The sequence below is a fragment of the Neoarius graeffei genome, chromosome 25 (assembly GCF_027579695.1).
Source record: "Neoarius graeffei isolate fNeoGra1 chromosome 25, fNeoGra1.pri, whole genome shotgun sequence".
Taxonomy (NCBI): Eukaryota; Metazoa; Chordata; class Actinopteri; order Siluriformes; family Ariidae; genus Neoarius; species Neoarius graeffei.
This window is the reverse complement of record NC_083593.1, coordinates 52,154,889-52,168,774: the sequence shown is the minus strand read 5'-3', so window position 1 is coordinate 52,168,774 and position 13,886 is coordinate 52,154,889. Positions and strand designations below refer to the sequence as shown.

Sequence of the window (13,886 nt, the reverse complement as noted above, 5' to 3'; positions counted from 1 at the left end):
TTGGATAAACAATGGTTCTTAGCTTCCAAAAAGAATTCTACTTGGAGCTCTTTATGACAGGAAACCACATCGTTTCACATGTAGAATCTTTACGGGTTCCCAAAACACTCACCACTTCCAAATTTTTTTCCAGCAAGCCATGTAGGCGCAGTGCAAAACTAACAAAGCAAACTTCAGACACTGAATATATCTTAGCTGATAGATTACACTTAGACAGGAGCATTGTATAGATTTTATTTTTTTACCTGAACCAGGAGTAAAGTTAAAAAGTGTCTCGAACGCACCAGCCTTATGACTCATTGTAGAAACTCAGCACACTTTGGCTGACAAAGGCTTTTTTGTTAGCAGTTGGCTGTTGAAGGTTTCTTTAGGACCCTGATAAGGCGTTTGGCCAAAACAGGCACCATTGTTGAGCCAGAAACAATTAGAGCCACTCGAGCACTGGCCCTGATATAATTTGTGTAAATGTTGACATTTCCCTTTGTAAGAAACTTTCTCTTTACTGAGTCGCATAGAAACCATTTAAAAAAAAATATGCTAAAGTGCACAAACTTCCTCTGTCTCCAGACTACACCATAACAGCGTGACCACTTCTTTTGCAAATCAATATCCTACAAGTGTAAACTGAGAGTAGCTTTGGTCACAAAGATATTGTACATAAACTCTATTAGTGACTCACAGTTAGAGAAATGTGACCTGAAGTCACATCCCTTCTGAGACCTTGAAATATCCCACTGGCGATTTTACATAAAGGTCAAGAGCTCGTGACCCAGTGTTGTTGTTATTTACTTAACAACATGAACCAAAATGTGTAATTAGACTGAGGTCGGTGCAGGAGTGACGTTACATGTTTTTGTATTAGATTCGATTAAGAATGAGAATCTTATTCTATGGCCTACAGGCAGGGTTTAGGAGAAAAGGAAATAATGGTGGTACGTATTCAGGAGGAGAAAAAAAATCAGCCATTATATGACAGCTAGCTAGCTAATATAGCTTTGAGGCAGGATGACACAGAGGATGTGCTGCACTGCTGCTTCGTGATGATGCAAGGTATGCTACGTAGTGAAGTATCTCATCTCATCTCATCTCATCTCGTTATCTGTAGCCGCTTTATCCTGTTCTACAGGGTCGCAGGCAAGCTGGAGCCTATCCCAGCTGACTACGGGTGAAAGGCGGGGTACACCCTGGACAAGTCGCCAGGTCATCACAGGGCTGACACATAGACACAGACAACCATTCACACTCACATTCACACCTACGCTCAATTTAGAGTCACCAGTTAACCTAACCTGCATGTCTTTGGACTGTGGGGGATAGGAATGGGAATTGAAAACCGGTTCTTGTTGAGAACCGGTTCCCAGTGTTTCAATTCCATGGAATCGTTTGCCAGATTTGCTAACGATTCTCTTATCGATTCCAGCGGGCACGACTAACGTCATGTATATTACGCAAGTTATGCAACGTGCGTAGCGACATGCAGTAAGCAGTAAACATGGCAACCAAGCGGTTTAAACGCTCAAAAGTTTGGCTGCATTTTTCAAGGAAAGATGACAACCGGGCGACCTGCAGCCACTGCAAAGTAGATATTACATCGTCGGGAGGGAACACGAGTAATATGCAAAAACATTTGCGCACACAGCATGCGATACTTTTTAAATGAATGTCATGTTTTCGACACGCTTCAGACTGGTGAATCTGTGTTACTCCTAAACTAAACAAAGTTGATGCTAATCGACCTGTTTGTTCTCCTCTTTTTTCAAATGAGAATCGATAAGAGAATCGATAAAGAACTGAATCGTTAAGCAGAATCGAAATCGTAAAAATCTTATCAATTCCCATCCCTAGTGGGGGAAACTGGAGCACCCGGAGGAAACCCACGCAGACACGGGGAGAACATGCAAACTCCACACAGAAAGGTCCTCGCCGGCCACGGGACTCGAACCCGGACCTTCTTGCTGTGAGGCGACAGCGCTAACCACTACACCACCATATATATATTTATCAGTATAAATGGAAATCAATCTTTTGAACAAAGCACAAACTGAGGAACCCTGACGCAGTCAATCCTTGAAAAGCAAGGACTCGTTTTGAGAAAAAAATTTTTAGACAATTACGCCCATCTCCACATGTTCTTCTTTGCGCTGTGCACTATAGAGCAGCAAAAGGTGGCAAAACACTCAACCACTTTGGCAGCTTTGGTCCGTGGACCTTTTGTTCTCTTACCAAATGCAAGTAATTCAGGTCATTGTTTTTGCAAAATAAAGCCAAAACAGCCACTTATCATCAGACTCACTTATCATCAGACTTTCACTGCAAGCTACTAAGCCATCTGTCATATTCATCTGTCATTATTTTCATATTTTTATTATTTATTTTGAACATTTATTCCTTAATTTTCTACTACAGCATCTGTCAGAATGAGCAAACTACAAATTTCATTGTACACAGAGATTGTGCTTATGATAATAAAGTTATTGAACCTTGAAATCTTGTGTCATCATGTGACCCTGCATGCTGTCGTTAGGCTACGTCCAAATTAATACGTTTTAGTTCTGAAACATATCACTTGTGCTACATTTACACCTGGCATCCACACTAGTCCGGAGTTTCCAAGCTCTGGAAATGGAGATTTTTGGAAACGTTTTAGTTTGAGAACACCACAGTTAAGTTTTAGTGTAGACACGGCAGACACTGAGATGTTTGGAAACGATGGCAATTTTATCAGTCATGACGTATCCTTTCCTGATTCATTCCATTAATGGTATTTAGCAGACGCTCTACGCAGACAGCATACCCAGAGTAGCCTGGGGAGCAGCCGGAGGTTAGGTGCCTTGCTCAAGGGCACTTCAGCCATTCCTGCTGGTCCAGGGAATCAAACCAGCAACCTTTTGGTCCCAAAGCTGCTTCTCTAACCAGCAGGCCATGGCTTCCCCCCATGATTTGTCACATCCCTGCCATGTGACCCTTTTCCAGAAGAAAACAAGCAGCATCAGCTGTTTATACCAGCATGCACTTGCCCAGCGTATGTGAAAGATCATGTGATGTGATATGCGGTTTCTGTCATGTTCATATGGACGGAGATTATTTCCAATATGGAGATAAAACACTCCTCTGGATGGAGATTGTTTTCATTTTAAAACACCAAAAATTCAAATGTATTAACATGGATGTAGCCTAAATGAGAAATTAACACGTCATGCCAGTAAAAATAGAGTGCTTTTGTGAAATAAAGGTGTGGTTTTGCACTAATGACTAACTTTGGCAGGCCCTTTTGCACTATAGTGGTGTTGGTGTCAGGTTAATGTTATTGCTGTGTGTGTATTTTTCTTATATGCAATGTAATAAGCTTCGACTGATCAGATTCAGTAGTAGGGATGCTACATACAGTAATAAACTACCATGCTTGAGTAATATTATTTCAAGTTAATTCATGTTTTCTCAGTATTTTATGTAAACTACTTATCTACTGTAACAGAATATAAAGCTGAACATATTTGGAGAAACAGTATTCAGTATGCAGTCATCAATACGTTTTCAGTGTTTATACCCCACTGGATTTTTAATGTTGATTACACTTAAAACACTTTTCTTCTTCCTCCAAATTCTCATATGACCACCAAAAAAATTGGAGAAGAGAAACGATTTGGATTCTTGAGGTAATTCATCTCATCTCGTTATCTGTAGCCGCTTTATCCTGTTCTACAGGGTTGCAGGCAAGCTGGATCCTATCCCAGCTGACTACGGGTGAAAGGCGGGGTACACCCTGGACAAGTCGCCAGGTCATCACAGGGCTGACACATAGACACAGACAACCATTCACACTCACATTCACACCTACGCTCAATTTAGAGTCACCAGTTAACCTAACCTGCATGTCTTTGGACTGTGGGGGAAACCGGAGCACCCAGAGGAAACCCACGCGGACATGGGGAGAACATGCAAACTCCACACAGAAAGGCCCTCGCCGGCCACGGGGCTCGAACCCGGACCTTCTTGCTGTGAGGCGACAGCGCTAACCACTACACCACCGTGCCACCCCGCAGATGTTATAATTTCAAAAGAATTAAAAAAAAGGAATACAAAGAAGGAATTCGCCGATGGAAACATCGCTTGCTGAAGTGTGTAGACTTAAATGGACGATATGTAGAGAAATAGCTTTGTTATTTTCATAAATAAAGTTTTTTTTCATTTGTCTTAGAACTTTTTGACCTACCCTCATATATTTATTGAACTAGTAGCTACACATCCTTCTCCAAAAACCTACTTTTTCCTCAGGAAAATGGCTTCAGTATGACTTTTACCAGAAAAAAATAAAGCTTTTGATATCAATCTGATACAGAACTATGGATATTTTCAGTCATTATTCAGCAAACAGCTATATACTTGTTTTTAGCTAGCTAGCAACAGATAATGTTTTATGCTTAGCTCGCTAGTTATTATGCTTAACTAGCTAGCTAATGTTTTGCCAAAATAGCAAATGTCAGTCAAATATTTCACGCAAACTGAGTAATGTTTTAGAGGACTACTACGCTTAGCAGTGTGGCTAGTTTTCAGAATTAATTACAGACCATTTGCTCTGAGAAAATGTTTGGGGAAGTAAAACTCTCGCTAGTTAATATATGAATAAGTGTTAAACTCTTTTGAGGGTTTTAATTATTATTAGTAGTAGTAGTATTACAAATATCATATACAGCTGTGTTTAGAAAAAGAACATGATCAATGATTAAGTCAAACAAAGCGATGAAAATGCTGTTGAGTATTTTGTAGAATTAGCCGGATAGTTAGCAAACAAATAATGCTATCTGCTTGCTAGCTAGTTAATATTCGTCTAAAACATGACCAGATAGCAAGAGAAAGTGATGGTGCCTTTAAAAATCTGCTGCTTTAAAAAATGCTCAGTTAAATTTTCACTTTTATGACTTTGATTTTACAGTTTGATGTTTTTGATAACTATTATAGCAACAATGCAGCTAGCTTTAAGCCTTAATCATAGGAAAAGCTCAGGCTTCTCTTCTGGGAGGAGATTTCAGGAAGTAAAACTCTCACTAGTTAATATACAAGTCCCTTTTTTAGGGTTTCAATAAAACATTTTATATATTTATGTTTTAGAAAAGAAAATAATCGATAATTATCAGCATGCCTTCCACTTAGTTTATTGTAGCAAAACAGATGGAGCTGTGAAAATGCTGTAGAGTATTTTGTAGTAATTAGCCAGCTAGCTAATTACAGCTAGGATAGGATAAGCGGCTACAGATAATGGATGGATGGATGGATAGATGGATAGCCAGCTAGCAAGCAATGATGCTATTTACATGCTAGCTAGTTAATGCTAAGCTGAGACGCGACCAAACAGCAAGTGTATGTCATATTGCTAATCTGTTGGCTTTTTTAAAAAGTCCAGTTAAATATTTCACACAAATATAGTTTTATAATCAAGATGATATTGTGTGTAACATTTTTAGGAACTGTTACAGCTAACAATGTAGCTAGCTTTAAGATTCCAATAAACAGCAACTGTTAGTCATGTGGCTAATCCAAATCTGCTTTGTTCACTGAGGTAATATTGTGTGTAATGTTGTTATATCGTATTATTAGCCTTTAGAAAAGATTATAGAAAATCATGTACGCTGATTGGTTAAGAAATTCTGACTATTTCTCGATAATCACCTCAAGCGACTCGGCAAAATGGCGGCCGATCACTTCATCACCGTAAGTGAGGAAGAATTACGAATGATGAAAGAAAATGCTGTTCTTAAAAGCACTAAAGATGCTACGAAGTTTGGTCTGAAACTATTCAAAGGTAAGGTGGAATTGTGATTTATTTTATCGATTTCAAAACAAAGTATTTTATGCGAGTTGGCGTAGATAAGTGACACAAATCTGCTCCGTACCGTTATTACATTTGCATTCTGGTTTTGAAGATTGGAATAAATTATTTATTTATTTTTAATATGATTTTTTTTTAATAATCACCTGTGTATTTATACTAAAACTATTATTCCCCTCAGGCTCAGTGAATATCAGTGAATAATAACTTCGACTTTGTTTCAGTTATTATTCACTGATATTCATTTCACCTTTGGCGAATAATTGTTAAATAGCTAGCAATGCAGCTAGCTTTATGACTGTAGTGTAAACAACAACCATTAGTCATACGGCTAATCCACTGCCTTTTAAAATTCAAGTAAATATAACACAAAAATGTGTTTTTATCACTGAGATAATAAAACATTGTGTGTAATGTGATATTATATTTTGTTATTATATGGCACAAGGTACTTCCAGTAAAATTGTGCACTCTGATTGGTTCCTTGGTAGCAGTATTTTCCCGTAACGCCCGTGGGCGATTACAGACTTTCTTTCCAAGGCACTGGCTTTCAGTGTTGCAAAAAACAAACAAAAACAAAATGACAAAAAAAGATTAATCGGAAATAAAAACGGAATCAAAAGACAAACAAGAGTTATCAAGTTATTCAAGAAATGGGCAACGAAGAGCATTCAGAAACCACTAGCTAACAGAAATTCAGTTTTGAAACAGCTAGCTGTTTATTCTGCATGTGTGACTCAACTACGTTGTAAATATGACGTGACTGAAAGCAGCTCGGTCTGTACTGTCAAGATCTCAGTCTGATATTTTCCCGTAAAGACCTCACGTTCGGTTAATAAGTAGTTGTTATTATTATAGCTAGCAATACAGCTAGCTTTCAGACTTAATTACAGGAAAAGCTCAGACTTATTTAATCTTATCTTTATCTCAGAATAGGCTTGCTTGGGGAAGTAAAACTCCTGCTATTTGATATGTGGGTGAGTATAAAACTAGATATTTGAATCCTTTTTACGTGTTTTAATGAAATATTAGATACAGGACGGGACAGATCGATTATCAGCACGCCTTCTGCTAAGTATGAACGCTGTACCAAGCTGCGATAATACTGCAGTTTATCAAAACATCCATTAAAGCTAATGTTACCCAGCCATCAGCTGATAAAGAAATGGAGCAGTCGCTTGACATCTCTTCATCTGTTCGACTGCTGACTGACATCACTGACTTTCAGGAAGACGAGGGCAACATTTGGGTGCAGGTCATGTCTGTGTGTGTGAGTGTATGAGAGAGAGTCTCCATGTTTCATCAGTGTTATTGTACTTGTTCTCCTTTTGGCTGACCTTCTGAAGCCGACTGGTGGATTTAGACTCAGCTCAGGAAGCCAGATTTGGACTAGATTCTCCGTTAAAGGCATTATTTAGTCCACATGTTTTTGCTAGCTCCACAAATCCATATTTTTCTCTCAAACTTTCCTATTTACATATCAAAATCATCAAGATGTCATGTTAAGCTTCTCCAGCATTGCTGACAGCGTTTTCCTGAAACACTCCCAAATTTAATTTCACAAAATATCAAAGCGTCTAAATGTTTTATCATCTATTACAGAAAGCTGTTCTAGCTAGCAATACAAGTAATTTGATTTTGTAAGTCAAATTCAGATTTAAACCAACAGACACTCAAAAAGGACTCCTTAGCAAGTAAAATATCTTAAATATATTTGAATATATATATATTCAAATATGGTCAGCATTTCCAATTATAAGATCACAATAAACCAAATATAAGATTATTAAACCTATGTGTAGACATTTTTTCTTTATCAGTTTGCTGCTTTATTTTATTTTTTTTAACTTCAAGCACCACAAAATGATTTGCCAATCGAGTAAGAGCTTAAAACAAGAAAAGCATTTAAAAACTGAATAATTAAAAAAAAATCATTTAATAAGAAATTATTAGATCCATTTGCCAATATTCAAGATATACTCATGTGCTGAGATATCATTAATAAACTCAAAAGTGCAAAAATATCAACTTAAATTATTAGTCGAATTGATCTGAATGTCTTACTGAGGTTTTGATCAAACAGATAAAAGATTATAAAGTGTATTTTCAGACTTTTTTTATTTGAAATATTCATGTTCTACAGGGAGATTATTTCACTTTTTAAAAAAAAACCCATTATTTGCTTGCAATAAGTAAAATTATCTTGGAATAGACAATTCTAAGCTTGAAAATTTGTTAAATAAATATATTTAACTTATATGCTTGTTGTATTGGGTATTTATTATAATATCACAATGAGAAATATTGGATGAATAAATTCAATTAAAGAGTAATTCAGGATATTTCAGAAGATTAGGATATTTCAGGATATTTCAGATGATCAACATATTTCAGGATATTTTGAATGACCTGAAGTTTTCAGGATACTTCAAGATATTTTGAACGATCTGGATATTTCAGGATATTTAAGATGGTCAGGATGTTTCAGGATATTTCAGGATGGTCAGGATATTTCAGGATATTTCAAATGGTTAGGATATTTCAGGATGGTCAGGATATTTCAGGATATTGCAGATGGTCAGGATATTTCAGGATATTTCAGATGGTCAGGATATTTCAGGAAATTTCAGGATGGTCAGGATATTTCAAATGGTCAGGATATTTCAGGATCCTTCAAGATATTTTGAATGATCTGAATATTTCAGGATGGTCAGGATATTTCAAATGGTCAGGATATTTCAGGATATTTCAGATGGTCAGGATATTTCAGGATATTTCAAATGGTCAGGAAATTTCAGGATGGTCAGGATATTTCAAATGGTCAGGATATTTCAGGATCCTTCAAGATATTTTGAATGAGCTGAATATTTCAGGATATTTCAGGATGGTCAGGATATTTCAAATGGTCAGGATATTTCAGGATCCTTCAAGATATTTTGAATGATCTGAATATTTCAGGATATTTCAGGATGGTCAGGATATTTCAGGATGGTCAGGATATTTCAGGATATTTCAAATGGTTAGGATATTTCAGGATGGTCAGGATATTTCAGGATATTTCAAATGGTTAGGATATTTCAGGATATTTCAGGATGGTCAGGATATTTCAGGATGGTCAGGATATTTCAGGATATTTCAAATGGTTAGGATATTTCAAATGGTCAGGATATTTCAGGATGGTCAGGATATTTCAGGATATTTCAGATGGTCAAGATATTTCAGTATATTTCAGGATGGTCAGGATATTTCAGGATATTTCAAATGGTCAGGAAATTTCAGGATGGTCAGGATATTTCAAATGGTCAGGATATTTCAGGATCCTTCAAGATATTTTGAATGATCTGAATATTTCAGGATATTTCAGATGGTCAGGCTATTTCAGAATATTTCAGATGGTCAGGTTATTCAGGGTATTTCAGGATGGTCAGGATATTTCAGGATATTTCAAATGGTTAGGATATTTCAGGATATTTCAGGATGGTCAGGATATTTCAGGATGGTCAGGATATTTCAGGATATTTCAAATGGTTAGGATATTTCAGGATGGTCAGGATATTTCAGGATATTTCAAATGGTTAGGATATTTCAAATGGTCAGGATATTTCAGGATATTTCAGATGGTCAAGATATTTCAGTATATTTCAGGATGGTCAGGATATTTCAGGATATTTCAAATGGTCAGGAAATTTCAGGATGGTCAGGATATTTCAAATGGTCAGGATATTTCAGGATCCTTCAAGATATTTTGAATGATCTGAATATTTCAGATGGTCAGGCTATTTCAGAATATTTCAGATGGTCAGGTTATTCAGGGTATTTCAGGATGGTCAGGATATTTCAGGATATTTCAAATGGTCAGGATGGTCAGGATATTTCAGGATACTTCAAGATATTTTGAATGATCTGAATATTTCAGGATATTTCAGGATATTTTGAATGATCTGAATATTTCAGGATATTTCAGGATATTTTGAATGATCTGAATATTTCACAGTATTTCGGATGGTCGGGATATTTCAGCTTTTCCATTTATTAATTTTTTACCTCCACCGAGTTCTCGTCCAACACACCCCTTAGCTTTGGTACTTTTTTCCTCCTCTTTCATTCTCACTCTTTCTCTCCCTTTCTTACAAACGCACAGACCTACGCCCCTCTGGTGTCTCTGTTTCCCTAATGTGTCCTCATGCAGGTGCGTGTGCACACGCGCGCACAGAGAGAGAGAGAGAGAGAGAGAGAGAGAGAGAGAGAGAGAGACCCTCGGTAGATAACTTGTCCTCCACCCACAAACTGGCTAAATTAAAGGTTCTGTTACTTTTAGTCACAGGAAAATGTTATTAATGAGCTGTATTGTCTGAACACAGAGAGAGAGTCAGAAAGGTGTATGGATGGGAGTGCATGACTCCTCTCTCTCTCTCTCTCTCTCTCTGTGATAGGATTGGATAGACATATGCCATACAAAACGCTTTGATCTTTGCTGAGTGTCTAATCCAGGCCCGGGAGGACGAAAGCGAGGGAGTGAGAGAGTGAGGGAGGGGTGGCGGGGTGGAGGACTCATTTAACAGCCGTCGCTCAACATCACCTCCTTCGCCATGGAGGAAAAACAGCATCCTCCCTCCATCGATGCTGAGCCAAGCGCCGTCGCTCCTCCAACCCAAACGCAAAAAGCAACTGAATCTTACATAGATGATAAGAGCTGTGTGTGTGTGTGTGTGTGTGTGTGTGTGTGTGTGTGTGTGTGTGTGTGTGTGCAGAAGAAGAAAATAAGAGCTGTCTCACCATTTGTCCATCCAATATCACTGCAGATGGTCCTTCAGAGACAGATAGGGAGTGTGCAAGCCTTCTTCTGTATCTCCAACATCCTCACATCTGTATGTATCTCACCCTCGCTCTCTCCTTCTCTCACACACACGCTGATGAAGCATTCACTCTCGCTCTCCGTCTTTTTGCGTCCCCCTTCCTGTTACGGTCGGTGTGCCGTTTCCTCTCTTGTTAGCTCCGAGGCAGTTAAGAGACACTGCAGCGATGGGGGGAGGAGGGAGGGCGTGTGTGTGTGTGTGTATATACGCATGAGCTGTGCTCTATGTGTGTGTGTGTGTGTGTGTGTATATATATATATATATATATATATATATATATATATATATATATATATATGTGTGTGTGTGTGTGTGTGTGTGTTTGAGAAAAGGCGTGCAAACTGAGGGAGGAGTCATGCAAGGATAGAAAGGAGAAGAAGGGGAAAATATTCCAGATAAAAGAATGAGAAAAAGAAAGGAACTGAAGGAAAGAGAGGAGATATTTAAAAAATTGGAGGGGCAGGACAATGACAAGTCGTGTGTGTGTGTGTGTGTGTGTGTGTGTGTGTGTGTGTGTGTGTGTGTGTGTGTGTGTAAGTGAGAGAGAGATCAATGTTTACAGATGTGCGACAGTCCTGCTGTTCCTCGGTTGTGATTTCATTGATGGCTGAAAGAGCATGTCATAGAAATGGAGAGAGAGGGAGGGGAGGAGGAGAGGGAGGGCAGGAGAGAGAGAGAGAGGGAGAGAGGGAGGGAGGAAAAAAGGAAAAGGGGAGTGTAACTGGTGGAGGGGAGGGGAGCATTCTGTTTCTGTGCCAACTGCTCGTGCGTATGAAGTGCCACTTCCTTTCCAGGCAATGCTTCTGTCTGCAAATACTAAATAACACAATACATCCTGAAAAGGAAGGAGGAGGAGGAGATGAGGAAGATGAGGTGGAGAAAGTTCAGGTGTAGAGAAAGGAGTACAAGGAAGTAAAGAGGAGGTGAACGGGAAGGAAAGAGCATGATGCGGATAGGAAGGAAAAGGGGAGTAAGAGAGAGGAGGGAGGAGGAAGAGGAGGAAAAAGCAAGATAATGAGGAGAAAGATGGAAAAGGAGGAGGAAAAGTATGAGAAGGAGAGATAGGAGGAGAAGAAGGAACATGAGGAGAAATAGGAAGGGGATGAGAAGCAGAGGAAGAGAAGAAGAAGAAATAAGGAAGATGGAAGAGAAAGAGGAAAAGAGCAGAAATAAGAATCAGATGGTGAATAAGAGAGCACACAGAGGAGAGGAAGAAGGCAAGAGAAAATATGAGAGCAGGAAGAGAGGGTGAGGAAGAGGGGAGAAGAGAGAGGTCAAGAAAAAGAGCAAGATAAGGAGAAGCAAATAAGGAAGAAGAGGCAAAGAACAATGAAGGGAGTGAGAGAATGAGAAGGTGCAAGAGAGCAGGAGGGTAAGAAGGTAGACATAAAGCAGGAAGAAGAGAAGGTCAAGAAGGTGGAGAAAGAAGAAGATCAGAAAAAGGAGGAAGAGTAGAAAGAGGAATAAAAGGGTGAATATGAAAGCGGAGGACAGAAAGACGACAAGGACAAAAAGTGAGGGGATAAGAAGAAGGGAGAAGGGAAAAAAACAAGATATGGAGGAGTAAATGAGGAGGAAGGAGTAGGAGGAAGAAAAGTAAGAAGAAGAAAAAACAGGAGAAGGTGGAAAAGGAAGGAATGAGAAGATGAGCAAGAGAACTAGGGAGAAAGGAAGAATAAGAAAGAAGAGGAGGATGAGTAGGGTGAACGAGAGCATAAGAAGGAGAAAGGAGGATGAAAAGGAGGAGAAATGTGAGATGGATGAGGAGAAGAGGAGCAAGAGAGTAAAGAAGCAGTATGAGAAAGACAAAAAGGAGGAGGAAGAAAGGAAGAGCAAGATAATGAGCAGGAAGGAGGAGTTACAGAAGGAGGGACAGTTTGAGAAGGAGGAGGAGAGGAAAAGAGGAGAGAAGTTTGTGAAAAAGGAAGACTAGCAGGAGAAAGCGGTAGAGGGAGGAAAAAGAGCACGAGAGGACAGATGGAATGTGAGGAGGAAAAGCATAAGGTGGTGAAAGACAAGAGAGAATGGGAAATGGGATGAGGAAGAAGAGGAGGATGAGGAGGAAGGAGGGCATATAGAAGTGGAGGAACAAGAGGTAAAGAAAGGAAAGAAAGAAGCGTACAAGCTTTTGCTTTCAAATAAAAATGCCGTGTGTCCAAATCAAACTCTACGGTGCTGTTGTGATTGACTCTGTTCAAATGCGTGTGGTGTGGGGGTCACGTCTCACAGCGCCGTCCCTCTTTACCCAAACACTGTTTATACCCCGACCTCCACTTCCTGAGTTCGAACAAGAGGAAAGAGGAGGAAGGAGGAGGAAGCGTAGGAGGCAGAGTAAAAAGAAAAACAGGAGAAGGTGCAAAGGGAAGGAATAAGAAGAGGAGCAAGAGAACTAGGGAGAAAAGAAGAATAAAAAGGAAGAGGAGGATGAGTTGGGTGACCGAGAACATAAGAAGAAGAAAGGAGGATGAAAAGGAGGAGGTGATGTATGGAAAAAGAGGAAAAGAAAAAGAGGAGAAATATGAGATGGATGAGGAGAAGAGGAGCAAAAGAGTAAAAAGTGAAAATAACAACGAAACGTGTCCTGATCCGTGACGCTTCAAAACCACGCTGTCGAGATGAAGCAGGATCGTCTGCAAACACGTTTATCAGTGGAACAGTTTCCGAAAACTAAATAAACAGCAAAAAACAACAAAAACGTTCCTTTCTCACCTGCTTCCTTTCTAAAATCCAAAATCGGTCTCGAGTCAAGGCTCGGCAAGTCGCTAAATCAGCATGTAGTCACTTGTAAAGAATATTTCACACAAGCATCGTCCATATGCTCCGATATACCAAGCCAAATTCCGTGCAGATGGAATGGGCACATCTCCAGAGGGTTTCCGCAACCTTTTAAGGAACTACAGAGTTCCGGAAAGCTCTTGAACGAGAACTGTGCCGTTCCTGTACAAGTTCCTATCTCACTGTCATGTCTGTGAGACAACAGTTAGTTCCGGTCCGCTAATTTGATTGATCAAGTGGCGTTTCAAGAGTGCTGATATTTCACAAGAAGAGCACTGGAATGTTGCACGTTTACCCCTTATAGACCAACAGGGAACGGGTTCTGTTCTGGTTCCTGCACCAAATTTTTAACCATTCAGAGCATTTCAACAAAAAACAAATTGGTTCAGAACCTGAAAAGTTGGTTCCCAGTTGGAACCAAAATATCA

General features: G+C 39.2%; 1 protein-coding gene across 2 annotated transcripts in view; it reads right to left on the bottom strand.

Moving 5' to 3' along the window:
- The window catches only part of gnaz (guanine nucleotide binding protein (G protein), alpha z polypeptide), a 104,800-nt gene extending 93,896 nt beyond the window's left edge, over positions 1-10,904 (bottom strand). For both annotated transcript variants that reach the window (XM_060908389.1, XM_060908388.1), the window contains exon 1: positions 10,604-10,904. The gene's annotated coding sequence lies outside the window, so the exon portion shown is untranslated. The remainder of the gene's footprint in view (positions 1-10,603) is intronic.
- Between the last annotated feature and the right edge of the window lie 2,982 nt (positions 10,905-13,886).